Below are 21,649 nucleotides of genomic sequence, written 5' to 3'. Positions count from 1 at the left end.
ATGTAGAGAACAAACGTATGGACACCAAGGGGGGAAAGGGGAGGGTGGGATGAAATGGGAAATTGGGACTGACATATACACACTAATATGTATAAAACAGATAACTAATGAGAACCCACTGTATAGCACAGGGAATTCCACTTCACTGTACAGTAGAAACTAACACAACATTTTAAAACAACTATACTTCAATAATAATTATAAAAACAATAGATAACTAATAAGGACCTACTGTATAGCACAGGGAACTCTACTCAATATTCTGTAATGGCCTATATGGGAAAAGAATCTAAAAAAGAGTGAATATATATATATGTATAACTGATTCACTTTGCTGTACACCTGAAACTAACACAACATTGTAAATCAACTATACTCCATAAAAATTTAAAAAAAAAATTTTCTGATTATCTCCCACTATATCATATATATATATATATATTTCACATATGCTTTTGAATATATTGCAAATACCTTCTCCTATGCTCTGAGGTTTGTACTTTCACCAATTTACTAGTATTTTTTGAGTTCTTATTTATAATATGGTCCATTTTTCATTTTCTTTCTGGATGTTAGTGCTTACTCAGATCTGCTTAAGAATTGTTGCTTACCTCTAAAGTCATGAATGTATTCTGTCTCTTGTATTCTAGAAGTTTTAATGTTTTAACTTCTGCACCTAAACCTAGAGCATATTTGTGCTTTACTTCTGTGCATTGTGGGCTATTGGCAGTCAAGTTCCAATTTTTTTCCTTATGAATATCCAATTGTATTAACAATTTACTGAAAGATTATTCTTTCTCCACTACTTTACAGTACAATATTTGTCATAAATCAAATGCCCACCCATTCGAGTCTATTTCTGTATTCTTTACTTTTCCACTGGTCAGTTTATCTACTTTTGCAGCAATGCCCACACTACTCTAAGTACTATAACTCTTTAAAAGGTATTGGTATCTTATTTTGTAAGTTCTGTGGCTTCGTTCTTCTTTATGCTGTCTTATTTAGTTTTTGCCTTTGTATTTCCATTACAAATTTTAGAATCAGCTTGGTGATTTCTTTAAAAATATTGATGAGATTTTGATTGAGATGGTACTGTATCTATAAATCATTTAGGAAGAAGTGGCTTTTTAAAAGTATTGCATCTTCCAATCAACACATGTGGTGAACACCGCCATTTATTCAAATCTTCTTTACTTTAATTTATAGCCAGATATTTGTTTAAATGCAACTGTAAACTCTATTTCTGTATTAATTTCTTAAAACTTTATTTCTGGTATAAAGAAATACATTGATTTTCTATTCATTGTATTCAGTGACCTTGCTGAGTTCATGTATATTCATTGCAATAGTTTATCTATAGGATTTTTGGATTACCTTTGCATATAGTCATATTACTTTGAATAAAATTTGTGTTATTTATTTCTGCTCAGTTCTCATACTTCTTTTTTCTCCTTGAATTATTGTTGTGGATAGGACCTCAAGTACAAAATTAAATAGCAGAGCTGACTCTAATTTCTTTGATCCATTCTCAGTCTTGAGGGAGAAGGATTTCTATATGTCATTACTGAACAAAAGGTTTGTTGTAGCTATTTTTTGTAGATACACTCTATCAAATTAAGAAAATCCCTTTTTATTTACAGTTTGCAATGTTTGTTTGTTTATAAATGAAGACTGAGTCTAGTAGCATGCTTTTACCATATCTATTAAGAATATCCTAGGCTGCCTCTTTTTTTTCTGCATATGGATAATTTAGGGGATTATTTTTTAATGTTAAACAATATTTTTCTTTCTAGAATAAACACATTTTTTTCTATGATATGTTATCTTTTTAAAACATTGCAAAATTTAATTTGTTAATATTTGGTTTAACATTTTTACACCTAAATTCATATGAGAGAATGGCCTACTACATTTTTGCAATGTAATTGTCCAGTTTTCATGTCACTATCTGGACCACCTGTGGATGTTTCCATTGTCTCTCTCTATTTTTGGTCACATTTCTTGGATCTGTGGTATTTGTAATTGAATACGAGACTTTGCAGAGGCCTTGCATTGATGTTATTTTCTCTAGATGACCCCTTTTAGTTTCTGGTAGGCAGGTAAATGGACACTTGATAACGTTAGTACTCTCAGTGTTCTAGCTGATTTCAGGTTGTTGTAGTCTTTCTAGGGTCTGATATATGTATGTTCTATCTTCCAGAATGTAATCCTTTAGGGGTACCAACTGAAAGCCTGGCTTGTTTACCAGGAACTGTCCACACTGAAATTCAACTTTTAGCTATCCAGTGTTGAGAGCTCTCAACATCTCTGCATAGCTTTTCAACCCCTTAGGAGCAGCTGTTTTGCTAAGCTTCTCCATTTCTTGGCCTGAGCCACTTCTTAATGGATGGTCAGCTATTAGGCTCACTTTTCTGTGCTTTGCTTCCCTCCAGGATCTTGGGTTCCCAATCACTGGCAGTTTAGTAGCACTGAATACCATTTGGATTCTCCAATCCCAAAGACTATCAAAAGCTCTACTCAGTATTTTCACCTTTTAGTACTAGCTTCAGCTTGTACTTCTCAGCCTTTCCACTCCTCTTATGAACTGACAAATATCTTGACAGAAACACGATGGAGAATATTTGGCTCACTCTAATGAAGACGTCTTCTCTCTGGAATATCGGCCAATCAAGTCCTGGCTGCCTCGGTAGCTCTCAGATATCTTTAAACTGATTTTTTTTTTTTCTTAACCCAGTTGATCAAGTTGTTTTTAATGGGAAGATTATTCTGCTGCAAGCTAGCCCATCATAACCCAAATCAGAATTAACAATTGGGATTTGAAATAAGAACATTATTTCTGTGTCACTTACTAGCTATGTTCTTGCCTCTAAAACTTAATTTCTACATTTATAAGGTTTCATAAAGCTTTAGGCAGTCATATATCTCTTTCAAGCCTAAATTTTAATGATCTGGGAGCCCTATTGGACTCTAGAAATTCTAGTGCGTACCAAATATCTCTCCCTCCTTGGGTAGCTTCAGAATGGAGTTCAGCTTTTCTCCATAATCTCTAGTCAACTTCCTTCAAAAAGAAGCAGGCCCATAATACTCACACACACACACATACACACACACACCTCTAAGTACAGACATACATACGTAGTATTTCATATCCCCTCTAAACAAGTAAGAACAGGGTGTGTGTGAGTGTGTGTGTCTGGATATCACATAGGAATCGCAAAGCAATAAACAAAATAGCAGGTCCCAGAATCCACATGGCCTGCCCTCCAGGAATCTTCCAGTTCTGCTTCCCACAGGGGTTCACCCTGAGCATTCATCTTCTATTCCAAGTTAGATCTTCAACAATGTCGACATAAACAAAACAGTTTTCCACAGAAGAAACACAGTGTTGGAAAACACAACCTCATGCATTAAAAAGATAACTTTTTACATTATTATGCTGAACAGTTTCACTCCTCTGTTTCTGGAATCTCAACTTGACAATAGAGTTTTTACGTAAACTTAAGTTCCCATTAAAGTTTTATTGCCTCCTCCCACCTCCAAAACAAAGGAGCAGTCTGCTCTCAAAGGTAAATTCAAGACTCCACTTTCAGGAAAACATTTTTTAATATTTAAAACACGACTCCCATCCTAGTAAATTTAAAAAGGCAATTTTCCCACTGCTAGACATGAAAATGTCAGTATAACTGGGATCCAGTGTAAACCAGGGCATCCCATTACATCGTAGGTTTACTGAGAGAATAAAGGAAATAAAATAATCTCATTTGAAACCCTAAGAGGATGCGCATGTGTTTCCTCCAGGTCACCTTGTGCCATCAGTGCTCAATCCAGACAGAGCTTGGAACATAGTAAGTTTTTATTAAATGAGAAATAAGGCAAGAGCTCAGGCTTGTTTTGCAGATGTATGCTCTTTCCACAACACCCGGTTATTAACTTTGACCTCTGACCTGGCAAAATGAATGTGCTCAGAAAAACACACCCATGCAAAGGACCAGAAGGCTGATTCGTTTTTCAGTAACCTTGTGCATTTGTTTCCCTGGAGCAAAGTTGGTTGATTCAATGCACCAAAATCACATTCCAGATCAGAAACAGTTGTTTGACATTAATTAGGTGTCAGGATGTGAAAGGCCACTCGACAGGCTGGTGACTCATGAATTGACTCTATTTAATCATGCTCTCAAATCAAGGGAACATCCTTGCAGCTATGTTGTTTTGATATGAATCGACAAGGATAAATAATTAAGAGGACATAATTAAGTACCTGGCTTTAAAGGAAAAAGGAAAAAAGAGAGATTCCTGTGGGAGACTTCAGTGTTAAGTAGAAAAACAAAGTGCCCTCGCTCATGAACTGATGTCCATACACCCCCTAATCCTTCAAAATGAAATGTGTTAGCAAGGGGCAAACTGAAGTTTTATTTTAATTTTTAAAGTGGGTATTATGAGAAACCAAGTAAAATAGTCATAGATGATAAGTTAGAATCATTTTTAGAATACAACTATCCTACTTTACTTCTTACACAACTTCAGAGTGTAATTTATGATTTTAAAGATGCGATTTATCATAATGGACTCTGGAAACAAGCTGATAGAAGCATAACTTGGTTAACTTAATTTTTAGCAACTAGTAATTAAAAATGGATCCATGCTCTTGCCTTCTTCTTTATTTGGTTTTAGTATGCTTAAATATGGCAAAGGAAACAGGACCAGGTGACCTAAACTTATAAACACACTGTTCCTTAAGATCGGTCTAGTCTGCGTGGGCCAGTCACTGCCCTGTGTTTGAAGAGAGAACTTTCTGTGAACAGATGGATCCTTTAACCCTAGGAGGTGAGAGTTGTGATTCTCTGTACACTAAGCACAATATCTTCTAAAATACAAATATGAGGAAATAGATCGGACTAGACATAGGTTAAAGATAAAAACCATCCAAATAACTAGAGGTAACTGATAGCTATTCCTTTGTAATATTTTTGATAATTCATGAATGCAAAATGATCAGTATGCTAAAAAGAGAACAGGCTTTTTTACATAAACAACAATTATGACCAGAAATACTGGTACCCAGGACTTGTGGGGATGGCGGTGTTGAGGATGCTGAGGGCAGTGTTAGATTAAAAAAACAAATTGCTTTATTTCCTCATTAAATGTAATTCAATTTGCATTTCAGGGCTAACCTCTGGAACTCTTGGGCATACCCCAATTAATCCCTCATTTGGTATCCACTTAGATTTGCTTCACAGTCTGCAAGTGCTCCCCATCAAAGAGCACGACTCAGGCACTTCCTGTAACTTATCCTGTGGTTGGCCTTGCTGTCTGTGAAAGGCAGGTCCCAGCCATCTTAGCTTTGTGCAGTTTAGATCAGTGATGGCAATTAGATTTTAGAACACAATAGCAACTGCTTCCCAGAGAATTATTTTGAAAAGAATTCTAAGGCCAAATCTGGGGTCAGTAAGTAAAATCATTTGGCAATAAACTATGAGTATAGGAAGAAAAAGTGCCACCACGATGACACATATTTTCCAACCCAAATTTATAGGTTTACTTACAAGCAAATATTTGGGGTTACCCAAAGAAGTACGGTATTTTAAATAGGCCGGCAAACAGCATATTTTTGAGCAAGGATGAGTTCAATAAGTAAGTAAATGTTGTTTATTTACTTACGTACTTTTAACTTTACCTAAAAGTACAAAGGACAATAAATGTTTGCTATACTTCTATCGAATGCAATAGTCTATTTGTTGAGGACAAGTGTAGCAAATTGAAAATCATAATTAAGTAATTCACTATTGAAGTCTACTTGTTTTAGTTTAAAATTATTTACATAAGGTAATATGTATATACTTTTTCCATATTTGGAAGGATCTAGCAGGGTTAAGAGATGTTATAGATGAATGTGTAAAAAACTGTGAATTTGCACTTTTTTGCCAATCAGTGACTCTAGAATCACTTAAAGGAAAATATGAATTTGTCTTCTCTGCAGGTAGCAGTTAAGAGAATAAAGCAAATGAATAAACTCTTAGTAGGATACCTATCAAGCATTTAAACACTGAGAGTGTCTCCTATTGACATTACAGTACTCTATAGCAAATTTGATGATTCTACTTAAACAAAATACATATATTAATTTTTATAACAATCTTTAATTCTAAATTTTCCTTTAGGTTTTCTTTCCTTCAAAGTCATCTTTATATGTTATGGTTTGAAAAATGAATTACTGTTCTGAACAAAAAATAGAGTGAGGAATAAAATACATTTAATGATTTGTTACATAATACATAGTAAGTATGAAAATACCTCTTCTTAACGTGGCTTAAAAGTAAGTGCTTCCATTTAGAAAAAGCTTTGTAATAATTAAGCAGGGTAAACTTCACTACTTAATTACAGAAAAAATGAAAGGAATTAGAGTAGACAGGAAGAGATTATGAATATTTAACCACCATTATATTTTCTCTGAAGCTATTTTCTGAACACATGTTTAGTATGTGATCTTGAAAAATGTTCTTTCAGAACTGACATCTCCCTTCTGACTATATACATTTATTATTATTATTGTTATTAATTTTTCATTAGGTGCAACAAGATAGATAATAAGCGTACACTCCTTGGCACAAATTTTATATATATTAAGTAAAGACGTATGCATATGCACGTAACCTAAGATTTTTTTAGAATCAACTAGTTATAATTAAGGAAGTTAGTTTCAGTATTTATCTTTGTAGTTAAGGGAGCTTTGATAAATTATGCTTAATTGGGAGCACAGAAAATAAGCATTAGTTCTCTCAAATAGTATGCAAACATCTGTGAAAATTTCTTCATAGCAACATCTCATTTTCCCTCGTTCAAGAGAATACTTAAGCACCAACAGTTAGCTGCTAGGTATTTGTATGTGAGGATATTTCAACCCCTACAATTTACATAAAGTAATGCATAAACTATGTATTTTATACTTTCATATGATAAATTTTTATAACCAGGTGCATTTATTAAGCACTCATATAGTAGGTGTTGTACAAAATGATATACTAAATACAACTGTTAGTTGCAGTTTTAATTGAACAAAGTGATGCTGGACTGCTAATGAGAGAGATTTGTTCCTGAACTCGTATTTTAAGTACCATAGATCTGAGTTCCATTTCATTGAAGAGACACAGTAACAGACGACTGAGTTAGGAGTCAAAAGACTCTATTGAAATCACCTCTTTCCTACAGTTTTAACTTAGGCTACTTAACCTTAGTCTCAGTTTTCCCACCTTTCAAGTGATCATTATACTATTTACCTCTCAGTATAGATGTGGTAATTAGTTGAACAAAAGTGTTTTTTGGAAAGTGTTTGCCATGCAATAGGGGCTTCATAATTTAGTTCTTATATTCTTGGCAGAGACAGCATCAGGGCCCAAATGAAAAAGTAGCTATGTTAAGGTCAGCTGTGGGTCACATGATCAGAAAATCTTGTTTGTATAGATCATGTAACTACCTTTTTATTTGGTCAGTTAGAGATTTTAAAAATTAAAAGTATTGTCAGCCTCAAAACAAATCTACAGTCATCTTCATTTATATAAAAACTTGGAAGCCCCCTTTACTCACTTTTATTACTGATCATGTCAGAGATTCTACTCATATTTACTGGAGTCATTATGGAGCACCTTGAGGTGCATTCAGCCAGGGTCTAGATCACTTCAGCTGAGGGGTACATCACTGGCAGAGATTCTCATTTTCCATACCAGCAGTTTCATAGAAGTTACTGTGCTCTTGTCAAAATGCACACCCTAAAAGTTGACAGTTATTTTTTATTCGATGGACAAATCTGAGGACTTAAGCCTGGGACACAGCATCTTAGATACTTCGGAGAGACTGCTCCGAAGAAGAAGAGAAAGCTAGGATATATAGGAGTTTTTGCCACAAAAGCAGGTAGTCAAAACGTCCAAAGGTTACTGTTAGTAAAAGAAAACCTGTAGTCTCAAGTTAAAGAAATTAGCACTTTTCTAGGTATGGAAGATGCATGTCTGGGCTCATTGAAATAATTCCTTTGATATGCACCTCAGCTATCTGTGGCCAGTATCCTGTGCTTTCTCATCCTGAGTCTCCTCGGGGTGCACCTTCGGGGTGGCTGCAGCAGTTGACTGCTAGATGACAGGCATTCTTTGTTTCCATCATGAGTTGCCTCAGGGCTCACCTTGAGAGGTGGCTGTAATGTGGTGACCTGATGGCTGCAACCTCCTTTGTTTACTGATATGGCAGGTGGCATTCTTAGTTCACCCTCTTATGCAGCTACCTGGGGAGAAAACATTGTCTTAAGTTTCAGGAGAATTTTGTACTTTATTTGCATATCCCAAATATTCTATGGTACTTGTCATCTCGTTGGTCAAAACTGGCTCTCTGCTCGGTTTCTTTAGAAATAGAGTGGCACAGATTCTTTGTAATTCAGACGTGCTTTTAGGTGTGTATGCATTAGAGACTGTGAATCTTTTCTGGAGTTGAGGCTTTGAGTCCACAAAATAATTGTGCCGCTTTTCAAAAGCCGTGACTCCACTGAGTTTTGGGTGTTGAGCAGTGTGAAATGAGCGAAGCCTCTATTTGCCACCTGCTCTGACTAGTTGGGTTCTGAAAATCTGAACTTCATAAATAAATCATTGGTGAGCATTCTTTTTTTTTTTTTTTTCCTTCCAGGTTTAAATGCAGTGTCTTCAGATTCTTATAATATTAGCTAAAACGGCAAAACAGTTTGAAGTTATTGGAAGTCCTACAAACATGGGTCTCAGAGGGTGCTGCAACATCAAAAGGTTTCTATCTGAGAACATTATTAGTCTCCCTGCAATTTCCATGCCCTGCTCCACCAACTTCTTTAGGAAAGCACACACACACACACACACACACATGCACAAAGCTCAATATTCTACTTTAAATTGTCCTCCTTCCCCCCCTAAATCAGTGCTTCTCAGCTTCTCTAGTGATAACATAAAAAAACAAAGTCATGCCTTTGAAAGACTGAAGATGAATTCATATGTAAGCCCTCAGTTGCTGTCATGAAATCTCTTAAAAATCTCATGTGTTAATATGTTTTAATTAATGGAATATTTTTCATTTTCTATCATGTCATCTATTTGTTGCAATATATTAACTGGTATTTGAAATCACTAGTTAAGTCACTTAATTTGATTTTTCCCAAGTCTCTGAGAAAGCTGACAATTCCGGAAGATACTTCCTGTCATTTCCCAGCATACAAATATCCTGTCTCCTCCTTCCCATGCTCACCCCCAGCGTACCACTGTGGACTTCTAGCCACATTTGCAAGCTCGTTTTGAAAGGTAAAACCATGAACTTTTTTTTTTTAAATCTTTTCTTTTCTTTTTTTTTTTTAATTAATTAATTAATTTATTTATTTATTTTTCGTTTCTGCGTGAGGGCTTTCTCCAGTTGCGGTGAGCGGGGGCCACTCTTCATCGCGGTGCGCGGGCCTATCACTGTCGCGGCCTCTCCCGTTGTGGAGAACAGGCTCCAGACGCGCAGGCTCAGTAGTTGTGGCTCACGGGCTTAGTTGCTCCGTGGCATGTGGGATCTTCCCAGACCAGGGCTCGAACCCGTGTCCCCTGCATTGGCAGGCGGATTCTCAACCACTGCGCCACCAGGGAAGCCCAAACCATGAACTTTTGATGTTTGATGGCATAAACATGAAGAATATTTTTCATATTGATTTCTTCCTCCATTTTATCAATGCCACTGATTTGCAAAAGTCAGGTCATAATCTCTCTTGACAAATGCAATGGAATGTAGACAGATCAATCTTCTTTGTGACTTGAATAAACATTTGAAACATTCTGTTTGTTAAATGCTCCTGTCATCATAGGGGCCAAATTGATAACAAATGACTTGATCATTTCTTTTTTTAAGACAAATGTCTCAAACTCCTTCCCACAAGTGGTTAGTGCTCACTAGTTTATACATACTAGCTAATTATTCTAAAGTGTTTCATGATTTAAAAATCTCTCTTGAGGTTAGCACTTTGGGATTAAGTCCTCACAGTTTCTTTAACACGGGAACAAATAATATGAGCAGCTCGTAAATTATTGAGCTTACCATTTAAGATGAAGACTGATTTTTTTTATTAATTTATTTTATTTATGTATTTATTTATTTTTGGTTGCGTGAGGTCTTTGTTGCTGTGCGCAGGCTTTTTCTAATTGAGGCGACCGGGGGCTACTCTTCATTGCGGTGCGCAGGCTTCTCACTGTGGTGGCTTCTCTTGCTTCAGAGCACGGGCTCTAGGCACGTGGGCTTCAGTAGTTGTGGCACGTGGGCTTCAGTAGTTGTGGCTCACGGGCTCTAGAGCGTAGGCTCAGTAGTTGTGGCGCACAGGCTTAGTTGCTCCACGGCATGTGGGATCTTCCCAGACTAGGGCTTGAACCCGTGTCCCCTGCATTGGCAGGTGGATTCTTAACCACTGCACCACCTGGGAAACCCCCAAAGACTGATTTTGAAAGCAGATTTATATTTTCCTCATGAGCCTTTCAAATGCTCTAGGTAGTTTACAAAAAGGAAAAAAAAAAAATGTGTGTTATTCAAGGGAAAATCTAGAGGTGGATACTAAATAGCTCTAAGTACTTTCTCCTCTACTATGTTTGTGTAACATGCAGAACTGAATTACCATAGTTTGGGACAACTAGTGCAACTCTTCAGGGTGAAACATAATGCTGGTGATCACAATGTTTATTTGTATAGTACTTTTATCTAAGGAGATCTAAGTCCTTCACAGGGCCATTAATTCTTAAAACATTCCACAGAGGCAGCCAGCAGGTTCTGCACTCCTGGTGTTGACAAAGAAACTGAAACATGGGTGGGGTCAGCTCTCTTGACAGCAATTGATACCTGGAGGCCATGGTGTCTTGAAACGTGGTTAGAAACTGACAAACCTTGTACCAAAGTTGTTCCGCATATTTTGTTCAGCAATCATACAGTTGGCAATGTTAAAAATTGGAGAATTTCATTTAAAAGCCCAGATTTCTGTCTTCTTGTTAAGAATGGAAAGTTCTCATAACACAAGGGTGCACTCCCTTGTGGCGAACATCAGCTGGATTTGGGCAGCTTTTGCTGCATTAGGGGGGCATGCACTGTCCTTACCTGCCCTGCTTCATTTTTTTTTTTTTTTTTTTTTTTGGTCCCCATCCTGGTCCCAGCAGGCATTTGTGTTTGGGACAACATGTCATAACTCCTATGATTTTACAATCAACGGAAATGGTGGCTCTAAATGGGAGTCATGCTTGCAGCAAGTGTTCTCTCCTAATTAGCCATAAGTTCCTTGAGGCAGGGACTGTGCCTTCTGCCTAGTTAATCTTCAGTTCTTAGAGCAACATCGGTCTTGTAGCCACTGGGTAATCAATATTTGATGAATTAATGAGGGGATAAACAAATGAAGGACTTAAAATGACATTTGAGTCAAGCTGTTAATTACTGGGACTGTTTATAGCAGGAAATTTTCTCCTTAGATGGAAAATAGACTTGAGAGGTTTTCCAGAATCGAACTTTGTTGACTGATTTAACATTTTCCATGGTGACCAGTGCCTGACACGAAGGAATCATTGTAATTGGGATTTCAAGCCTAGAGTCAAGGATGGTAGAGTGTGGCCACAGAACATAACAAATATGTAGATGAGTTAAGTGTGACAAGATGTAAAGTGAGAAAATGGTCTGTGAGAGTAGAGCTTGGGGATGTCAAAATCCAGTTGGACTGCTGCCTTATTCTTCTGATCTTTTCACTGTAGGAATAAGTCTATTCACTGAAGACGTCTATTCACTGTAAGTCTATTCTCTTCTACTCTGGGTGTTCCCATCACAACCTCAGAGAGTCAGCTCTGAATTGCTTTGTAAGGAGAATGCCCCTTCCTTTATGAAACTTGTACCACCAGGGATTTTTTTTTTTTTTAAATGCCAAAAGGGGTTTACCATCTCCAAATTAAAGAATAGACTAACTCAATTACAATAGTACATGTAATGTTTCTAGCATGTGTTAGATGATCAATACATGTTATTTAAATGGAATCTGAATCTCAAGGGAACCGTAAGAACCATGTTTATATTTAGATAAATGTTACATGCAAAACTTTATTTATTTTTTTGTACTACATGGACATATTCTCATGTACAGAATTCAAACAACATAGAATCTACAGAATCTGAAAGTCTTTCCTTTATAACCCCACTCATACACATATCAGCACATCTACGTTACAATCCCCAGGAGAACCACTGTCCCACAATTTGAGGTACCAGAAGCATATTTTAAAAGTTTTTTTCTGTTTTGCTAATTCTAAAAATCTTTGCTCAGAACAGTGTAAAATTTGAGACAAATTTCAACTGAAAAATAAGGGAAACACACACACTTGAACAGTAATCCATGCACATTTCTAATTATTTTCAAATAAAATCACTGTTTCAAGTTTTATAGCTAAGTTAGTCTGTTCATTGGAAGCCAAAGAAGCCCCCAGTAATAGCTCACTTATGGACTGATCACACACTCATTTGTAGTGGAAGTTCTTTCCCTTCCCTTTCTGAGTTCAGAGTAAATCACAACAAGGCAAATTGATGAAGGCAGGCTGACGCAATTGAGACTACTACTGAAGTAGCTTAATACTTCTAAATGAAGCGCCTTCCTGCAACATCGTTGACTCATAAGAATTCCAGTTTGAAGATGGGCAAAGTAAAGTAAAGTTCCCGAGACATCAGAACCACTCCTAAATAGTAGGGAAGGGAATAAATTTTGCTTTTTCCATTTGAGAAAATGCATGAAAGATACATACAGGTTCTTTCTAAAGTTAAAAAATATATAAGTACACTATTTTTTTTTAACTTCCTAACATTCTATATCTTTTTTCTATTATTTTAGTATATTTAGAGAATAATAAGTGATAATTTTCCAGTATGTTAAAATTATATATTTAACAAAAATGGTAACCTAGATTCCCAATTTTTTCCCAATATTTGCCAAGATAACTGAAAGAGTATTCGATTAATAATAGTAAGCACTACCAAAAAATGGGGATCTGTGTACTGAGAAAAGAGAAGGGAGGTAGAACAAATAAGAAAATGGAAGTCTTTTGCTGAAAATACTCAAACTTGATGAATGCTGAAGCAAAATACATGGGCCCACTGGGATGTTATTTTCACCTCTTAAAGGGTATAGCTAAATGTGTAGTGAAAGGCTGATAGAGCCAGAGCTGAGTAGTATTTTAGATTCTTCTCTGCTTAGGTATTGACCTGAAAAAGTCTGACAAAGTGATGTAACTTACATGTAAGAGATTAACAAAATTCTATGTGCTTAGAGTTTTTTCTTAAATGATACTATTCATTTACTGCAAATATTTCCTGAGCTCTTACTATGAACCAGGTAATGTCTAGTGGTTGGATATAAGATCAGGGGACAAGACAAAGTCACTTTGCCCATAGCATTTACATTCTATTGGGAAAAACAAACAATAATAAAAAGAAACAAATACATACGTGAGCAATAGGCAGTTTTCTTGGCCAGAGTGTCCTAGTTACCCTGAGTCACCAAGGAGATATCAAAAACTGGGGCATAGAGATTTCAGCACTATCTGTGCGATATTAAATAAATATGGAGAGTTTTTTTATGTGCCAGGCACTATGCAATACTTTGCTACAAGGGTAGGTAGAACAGAGATGGCTTCTGCTTTTCATGGCTCTTTTGAATGAATCCTCAGCTATAGAATGAGGTGCGCAGAGGATCACTCACATCTGCTCTGGATCTATTTTCCATCCTGCTCCTTTATACAAAGACACTCTTCCCTGTTCCAAGCTCTTAACCTGGAAGGAAGCCTGACAGGGCAGGACCAACCAGTTGAGTAACAAAGGAAAGAGATGGAATGTTCAGGAGTGTGAGAGGCCAGAGGGCTAGCTGAAACTGCCTGAGAGAGCCTTCCAGAAGCCAGTTCAGTAGTCGCATACAAGTCCCTGGAGCAGGAATCCTTAAGAAGATCCTAAAGGAGCAAGGGTCAGAGAAAAGGGAAGATAAGAACAAGAAACAGCAGGGTGAATGAGCCAGGAAGTTGTGTAACTACCCCGGACAGTTGACTTGCCTCTGCTGAATGTTTACACTCTCCTGGAGGTGCTTTTCATGGGTTGTTTGCTTTCATTTAAAGGCCCCAAATGCCTTGGAGCTGCTTTTGCTTCAAGTGAAGACAGGCTGTTCTCCTTACCTGCTTGTGCAGTTAATGTGTGTCTTTTCAAAGTCAAAAATGGTTTAGATCATTGGTAGAGTGCTTTACCATGAACAAGGCGAGACCTACTGACCAGATCAGCACCAAACTCCTGACCCTAACTCAAGTCAGCACCAAATTATCTAGTGCCTTTCACAGTCTGAGTGCTGGGTGAAATTTGGGAATGTACAGCAGGGCAAGGCTCCTCCTCCTGAGGAGACCAGAGGCTGCAGTATTGCAATAACACCATAGGAGTAGAAGAACACACAGCCACTCTATCAAAAGGTCCTCAACAGCAACATTTGGTAGTGTTCTTGCAACTCCCTGAAATGGACATATACCTAAAAGACCAAAGGATGTGCTTTTGTTTATCATTCTGGAACAAACAAATCTGGCATTTTTAAATCTGTATAATCGTGAACAGATGTTATTAATATCATTTATAAAGACTTGGTTTATTATGACAATTGTAAATGACCCAGCATTTCTTTATCCCACTGCCCCCTCAGTGCTCTGCAAATATAAAACTATAAAAAGCAGAGACTATGATTTATTTCTTGATCCTCAGAGTCTATCATGGTGTCTTGTACATAGTGTATTTGTTGGATGGTTGGAAATGTGCAGAAGATATTTCATGAGTCATCATTTTGAAAATTTTGCAAAAATTACAAATTCTCTATCAATATTTGAGATAGAAATTGTACAGCTTTTAATTTTTCTCATATTCTCATTGAAAAGATATTAGGAAGTCCAGCATGTTGTAATATATTGCAATATTTTCTTTTTCTTTTAATAACTAAAACCCAAGAATACACTGCTTGTTCCAATAATATTCTTACCCAGTGTGGTCTGAAGTTGGTTTTAAGTAAAACAGTTAATGTCTAACCCTATCAAAATTTGCAAACACTGGTTGCCTAAGGCAGACAGAATCTTAATTTGAATTTTAAGTGGAAGGTTAATTGTTTTGTAAATTAATCAGTAACAGGCCTAGCTCTATTTGCCTGGTTAATTACGTTACCCAGTCCTGTTAACTCCAACTTTACAAGAGAAAGTCATTTCTTGAGCTCCCATATTCACTGTTTGCTCATAAGGACATGTGTGTATGTGTGTTTTCCATGTGTGTGGCCTTTTCACTGATAAATTTTCATCTTATGATTCTCATATTGAACAATGGCTCTTGCTGTAGGGAAAGGAGACAACTTATTACTCTCCATCCTGCTTCAAATGCTATTGAAAACCCACAATGTGCAGAGCATTATTCCAGAGAACAGCAAGACATAAAACTATAAAATGATGCAAGCAATGAGTCTGATTTGGAGGCAGGTCTGTAAGGACATACTGGTTCAAGGGCATGGCCTCATGATAGACTTGAGTTCTTACATTGGCCTTTCTACTAGTTAGTTGTGGGACTTTGGGCCATTTATTTAAACTTCATAAGTCTGAGTTTCCTTAACAAAACTGATATAATAATAGTACTGTTCTAATAAGGTAGTTGGAAGGATCAAATCATATAATTAATTAAATATTATATAGTTTAATAATCTTAATTGTTAATATAATTTATTATGTATTGAATAGTTCTTATTAGCATAATAGTATTACATAATGTTTTAAAAAATATATTATGTTAAGCATATGTAATCATATTGAAGATATTATCCTACATGCTTTGTCTTTTCTTTTCCTTTTTGTAGTTAACCTGAGTTAAACTTGATGTGAATTGCTGTGGATTCAAAATTAAATTATGAGAAATGCTCTTTTTTGGCCCTATTCATTATCAGATGTTACCATTTCTGGTCCCAATTAATGTCTCCAACTGGCCAGAAATTTGTCTCCTCTCTTAAGGGAGATGATGATTTTGTTGCTAAATTCTGTCATGGAAACTTCCCTGGTGGGGAATCCGCCTTACAATGCAGGGGATGTGGGTTCGATCCCTGGTCAGGAAACTAAGATCCCACATGCCACAGGGCAACTAAGCTCATGCGCCACAACTAGAGAGCCTGTGTGCCACAAACTACAGATCCCACACGCTCTGGAACCCACGCACCACAACTACAGAGCCCACGTGCCCTGGAGCCTGCACGCCACAACTAGAGAAGAAAAAAACCCGCACGCCACAATTAGAGAGAAGCCCGTGTGCCGCAATAAAGATCCCGCGTGCTGCAACTAAGACATGATGCAGCCAAATAAATAAAATAAATAAATAAATAAATTCTGTCATGGACGCTTTGTTTTCCTCGTTTAAAGGTGCACATCATTCTTTACATTTCAATAAAAAGAATTGTGACATGAGATGAAAAGTTTAAGAAAATTGTTTTCAAGTAATTCCGAATATAACCATGTGGAATGCAGTTTTATGCAACTTACAAATGTTTTTCATTTTGGCTTTTTGTCAAAGACAGAAAAGTTGTTCCTGAGTCACTGAAAAGAACAATTTTAGTGAATTAATAAAGGTATCGTGTCCTACCTCTGTTGATCACCAACAAGTCCTGTAAAACACAAAGGAAAGTTTTCCTGTATTACAGTAAGCTGAGGGTGCTGATACATGAAGCTGTTCACTTCATTGCACTAAAATTGTTTAATTCTCATTTTAGCCAAGTATGTGTCCAGCAATGGTTACATCATTAAGTACCATGACCTAATCTGTAGTTAAGAAATTATCAAGATGAAGATGATAATGAGAGATGGATAAGAAAGGGTTGCCCAATAATGATTTCTGAGTGGGGGACTCTCTGAAACTCTAAACAAGGAGTAACTGGGGTGTGTTTTCCCCAGGAGAAACTTCTCTGAATAGAGTATCAAAAGATATATATTTCAAATATCAATGAATCAGATATTTGAAAAAAAAAAAAGTCACAAAGCTTGGCTGTGCAAATAGTTCTCAATAATGCACTACATGGAAAAAAAAATGTGTTGAACAAATTTTGTTTTTCATTAACTTTGATCATATGTGTTTATATAAGAGATTTCCTTTCTCTAGTTTCCTTCAGGAGATTGTAGACAATACAGAAAAAAAAACATGGAATTTAGGTCTGAATCTAGGTTCTATTTCTACGGATTCAGCAAGCAAAAGCTGTGTGACCTTAGAAAAGGCACAGTCTCTATTGAGTTTTAATTTATTCAATTATAAAAGGGGGCTAATAACCCTTACTTCATAGGGAGGTTTTAAATATAAGGTGTAGTGCATCTAAGTAACCTGTGACATAGGGATCATTTAATACTCTGTAACTATTGTTGTTACTAGGAAATTTCAGCTCCTTTAAAAGAAATTTTCACAAATCATTAGAAGTAGGATGGTTCATGTCAATTAGTCCATAGAGATTGCTCATTAATTTAGTGAAAAGAATTCCCACAGTATATAGCTTAATTAAAAAAAAAAAAAAAGATCTCCCTGAATTTCCTGTCCTTTAGTGGGGTTATCACATACACTACATGCAATAAAACATGTGGACCTACCTCCCAAAATATGTCAGAATTCACTGCAACTCAGATTTTAATTTTTTAAAAATGCAATGAAAAGTAGGAGAAAGACAAAAACATTTCAGTAATCATTATTCCCATTGTGTATTTTTTATTTATGTTCACTCTATTTTTTTATCAACCTTGGAACAAAAAGGACTCCTGAGACAAGAAGAAAAGACTTTTCAGAATTATGTGAACTTAATTGCTTGGATTTGTTAGTAGCTAGATGTTAGCGACTGCAGGTTTGTGTCCCCCCCAAATTCATATATTGAACCCTAATCCTCAGTGTGATGGTATTTAGAGGTGGGGGCTTTGGGAAGTAGTTAGGTTTGATGAGGTCATGAGAGTAGGGTCCTCATCATAGGATTAGTGCCCTTATAAAAAGGGAAAGGGAATAGAGCTCTCTCACTCTCTGCCATGAGAGGGCACAGCAAGAAGACGGCCGACTGCAAACCACAAAGAGGGCTCTCACCAGAACTCCACAATCTGGCCCCCTGATCTCAGACTTCCCAGACTTCAGAACTGTGAAAAATTAATTTCTGTTGTTTAAGCCACACAGTCTATTGTATTTCGTTAAAGCAGCCTGAACTAAGACACAGCAATTATTATATAGGAAGGAGTTCATTTTTAAGCAGAGCAAACATAAACCATAGAGAGGTGGTGAATATGGAGAACTGCTAACAGATACAGAACTTTGAGAACATCACAAGGACAAATAAGATGAGTGTTCAAGAACATGTGGCAATGCCCAAGATTATTTTGGGAACAACAAACAAAGAGACCTATTGATATGTAAGCTTCTTTTCTCAGGACAAAATGGTCAGCCAAGTACAGTTAATTAACAGTGAAAAATAATTAAAAATAAACACAGGTTGAAAACTCTCAACACAACAGAGAAAAAAGAATGACTTATATGGGAAAAGAATCTAAAAAAGAGTGGATATATGCATATATATAACTGATTCACTTTGTTGTACAGCAGAAACTAACACAACAGTGTAAATCAACTATACTCCAATAAAAATTAAAATAGATAAATAAAAATCTTTTAAAAATATAAATAAATAAATAAATACAAGAAAAAATTCAGAAAACAATAGAAATTGGCAATAGCTTGATGGGCAGAAACAAAGATTATTTCAAGTAGTGATGAGAATTAATAGGAACCCCAGACTAAAGAGTTGTTGGTTGAAGAGTAACTGCTGCAACAGTAAGGATGACAAAAACAAGGGCAGCCTGACAGTGACATTGTGTGTTATCATTTATAAAGAAGAAGCATTTGCATGTGTTATGTAGTTGTCAGGACTAAATTTAATTTAGTAAATTTAATTGCCAAACTTCAATCATGCCTCTGATAATGTAGACAAAAGGGAGATCTCTAGAGAGCAAGGGAGCACATTGGGTCAACATGGGCACGCTTTTCTTTCTTGGGTTCTTGGTAATATTTTGGTTCTTCCTAAAAATGGAAATACAAATGATAGAACAATCTCTGTAAGTTGCTCTGGAGTTCTAAATTAAAGAAGAGTAAAAAATGTTATTAATCAGCTAATTCTCTAAGCATTATTGCTCTCTGAATTTTGTAGGCAAGTTAATCATCTCAGGGACATAGTATTACGGAAAAGTCAGTAAACAGTGTACTTGACTTTTTAAGCTCTGAATTTAGGGCTTTCTGTCCCTAGAAAACTTAGTATTGCCATTTTTCCCTGTCTTTCTCATTTCCTCTGACCTTTAGGGCACAGTTATTTCAGAATATCATGGGGTTAACTGGATCACTGTGTGATAAGAAACCTGCCTGAAGGCCCTGGGCTAGTTCCTGATAGGACAGTTAACTCTATAGTTATTCTAATGAGAACCCAAGGTTGATTTCTCATTCTGATTGTAATCTTTTGGTTAAGAAAATTTCAGGAGTAAAGTACTAATATTTTTGAAATGCGGGAAATATTTTTGTGTGAAATAAGGTCTTGGTAAATCTTAATGCTTCAAGGAAGAGAGGTTTGATAGTGCGCAAAGGCAATGGGTACATCAATCCACACCTGGGAGGCAGCTCCTATGAAGGCCAAGGCTCTCAAATATGTAGATACCTATTTCCATCACAAGTTTCCTGTTTTTATGTAGATATTCTGCAATATTCAAATGGACTCCTAAAAAACATGTCACATGAATTTAGATATTTCTATTTGCTTCCCTACAAATATAAATATATATACACATAGATACACACATATATGTGTATCTATGTGTGTATATATATATATAATATACATATATATATATTGTTTTAGTTTGTCATTATCTCAACCAGTTATGTCATTCCTTTTTCATTTTCCAATTCTGTCAAGTCGTTCCCTTTGCCCAGGTTGGCAATTCAAGATAAAAATAATAATAATCTGCTGTTTTGATTTCAACTCTCTTTTTATGGATTACAGATTACTTTTCCAAGGTTAATTTATTTCCCCCTCCACCACAAGTCTGTAACTGATACAAACCTGAAGGAGAAAATGTTAGATATTTTCTGTTAGCAAAAGGGATATGCTCAAGGTTCGTCCTTAAATGAGGCCAACTAATGAGGAAAATTACTGTAAATATCAGCTATTAATTTTTTCTTAATTTCAACATGTCCAGGCTAATAAAATAATAACAGCTGGGCCTACCAGACATTCCCATTTTTTTTTTTTTAGAAGACAGTTTATTTTGGCATCTTTCTCTTCCCCTCCTTCAAAGTACTTTTGTTTTAATCTCTGTAAACCACTAAGATTTTTTTGACCATTAAATTTTCAAAGTTTAACAAGTGAGCAGGAGATGCTTTCTTCCATACTCAGATTTAAGATAGTACAAGGAAGCAGAGAAGAAGTAAAATTGTAAATAAAAGATCATTTTTATGATGCAAAAATGAAAGGAAATTAGCGTTTGAAGTTTGGAAAGACAGGACAGTGCATTCAAGGTGCCCTCCAGAAGAAAATTGCTAGTGGAGTTTTCCCAAATCAACATGTATGTTTATTTTAGCTCCACTGTTGTCATCGTTATTATTTTGAGTTGAGACTGTTGAAAATGTGTTACATTAGGGGTTTCTACCTCCTCCTGCAGACATGGTATTAAAGACAAGTTTAATTGACAAATTTAGTTGATCCAATGACTATAGTCATTTTGTCCCGTAAATATTTATTTAGAAATATCAGCCATTTGTATAGACCTAGGATGCTTGCACCATCTGTAGAATTCTAGTTGCTTAGGTCTAGGAAGACGGAGTAGTAAAGATAGAGCCACAGAATAAGCTAGCAACCTGTAAGCCACTGCATCATTTAATTGCTATTGTGAGTGCTTGCTACATAAGAATCCAGAAGAAGAAACCAGAAGAAAATCGCATGGATTCTTTTTTCTTGTTTTTGCAATTTTTTTTTTCCTTAGAAATCAAGATTATCAGGAAAATACTAATGAGTAGTCTCCCTGGCTCAAAAGAAAACATGTGTTTGGTGCCATGGAGGAGGACAACGTTATTATAATTACTTTAGCCTTATTTTGCCCTTTGGCATGATCTGTTCCCTGATTTCACTACAGTCAATCTTGCTTTGAAGTTGTAGACAAATTAAATCAACCACTCAGATCATATGTGTCCCAAAGAATGTGGTTTCTCAGGTATGAGCAATCTATCAATCCTCTGCTCTCCTTTCACTTTGGCAGTGTGACAGTCCTAGCAAAATTCTTAGGCAGAGATTTTATTTTGTGTCTTGGTCACAGCAGCTCTTACTAAAAGTTTCCGCATTGCCAGTACAAGTTGCAACTTTCACATCTCAAGGGATTGGTGCATTTCTTGATGATCGTGCAAACATTCCTAATTATGCCTCCAGGTAAATATACTGCTGTTTTCTTGGACAAATGAGAAGTACAAAGAATGTTTACGCGCAGGTCTAGCAGTTCCAAGTATCTCTTGTGGGCTTAGACACACCTGAGTAACCATCCCCCTCTTACTGGCTGAGAAAGTTGCC

The sequence above is a fragment of the Balaenoptera musculus genome, chromosome 4 (genome assembly GCF_009873245.2).
Source record: "Balaenoptera musculus isolate JJ_BM4_2016_0621 chromosome 4, mBalMus1.pri.v3, whole genome shotgun sequence".
In the NCBI taxonomy this organism is placed as follows: Eukaryota; Metazoa; Chordata; class Mammalia; order Artiodactyla; family Balaenopteridae; genus Balaenoptera; species Balaenoptera musculus.
This window is presented reverse-complemented; position numbering follows the sequence as displayed.